The following is a 1,011-nucleotide window of genomic DNA, read 5'->3' as shown; positions in this document are numbered from 1 at the left end:
TCCCTGAACGCGTGGGTATGTCCAGATAGTTGCCTCGCGGAGCCGTCTTTTGTCCAGTGTCCATTCTGGATCCGGAAACGGTACTTTTTTTTGCATTGACCCCAGTAGAAGGGCTCCAGCTGTGAATTTTACACCTCTCCCGCTTAGCGGAGAGTGGGGTGTGGTAGAGGACATCTCCCCGAACGCGTGGGTATGTCCAGATAGTTGCCTCGCGGAGCCGTCTTTTGTCCAGTGTCCATTCTGGGTCCGGATTCTCCGGAAACGGTACTTTTTTTTGCATTGACCCCAGTAGAAGGGCTCCAGCTGTGAATTTTACACCTCTCCCACTTAGCGGAGACTGGGGTGTGGTAGAGGACATCTCCCCGAACGCGTGGGTATGTCCAGATAGTTGCCTCGCGGAGCCGTCTTTTGTCCAGTGTCCACTTTATAAAGTCCATGCACTCCAGTGATGAGCATTTATGCATTTAGATAACTTTATTATTACTATTATTATTATTTAATTACTTATTTTTACACAGAAACATAATGTGTGTCTTCTAGCATCATATAGCATCATTTAAATGCTTAATTTGTAGTTTTAATGTGCAAATGAAACTTTTTTTTCATACTCTAGAGGGTACTCTTATTTTGAAGAGATCGTCCACCGGAAGTGTTAAATCTGTTCATTAGATCTGTTCACTAGACGCTGCCGTGACTATGAGGCAAGCTTACAATGAGCCAACCAACTGACTAGCGTCTAGCGCCAAGAGAGGAGGTACGGCCAAAAGCAAGAGTCAAACACGACCAGAGTCCCGCTGGAGTAAGGGACAAAAACATACAGATTACAATTTGACACAAGGATGCTCCACGGATTTGAACTACGCGCTGCTGAATTGGGTCATGTGCAGAATAATCGGGGGACCTCATTGCCTGCCTTGGGTTCACGCCATCCAGCACGAGTTGAGTTGCTGTTGACGATTCAAGTGGCATTTCGTTTAGCCACCGACTAGGGAGCATCAGTCAGAAGCGCGC

General features: G+C 46.9%; 1 protein-coding gene across 1 annotated transcript in view; it reads left to right on the top strand.

Annotated features, from left to right (window-relative positions):
• Positions 1 to 828: 828 nt before the first annotated feature.
• Positions 829 to 1,011, top strand: part of sbk1 (SH3 domain binding kinase 1) — an 11,347-nt gene continuing 11,164 nt past the window's right edge. Inside the window, exon 1 of the mRNA XM_080788562.1 lies at positions 829 to 1,011. This exon is cut by the window's right edge and continues 347 nt beyond it. The gene's annotated coding sequence lies outside the window, so the exon portion shown is untranslated.

This window comes from Protomyctophum bolini (assembly GCF_963924005.1).
Source record: "Protomyctophum bolini genome assembly, chromosome: 18".
Taxonomy (NCBI): Eukaryota; Metazoa; Chordata; class Actinopteri; order Myctophiformes; family Myctophidae; genus Protomyctophum; species Protomyctophum bolini.
The sequence above is the reverse complement of the archived record's forward strand: the minus strand, read 5'-3'. Positions and strand labels throughout refer to the sequence as shown.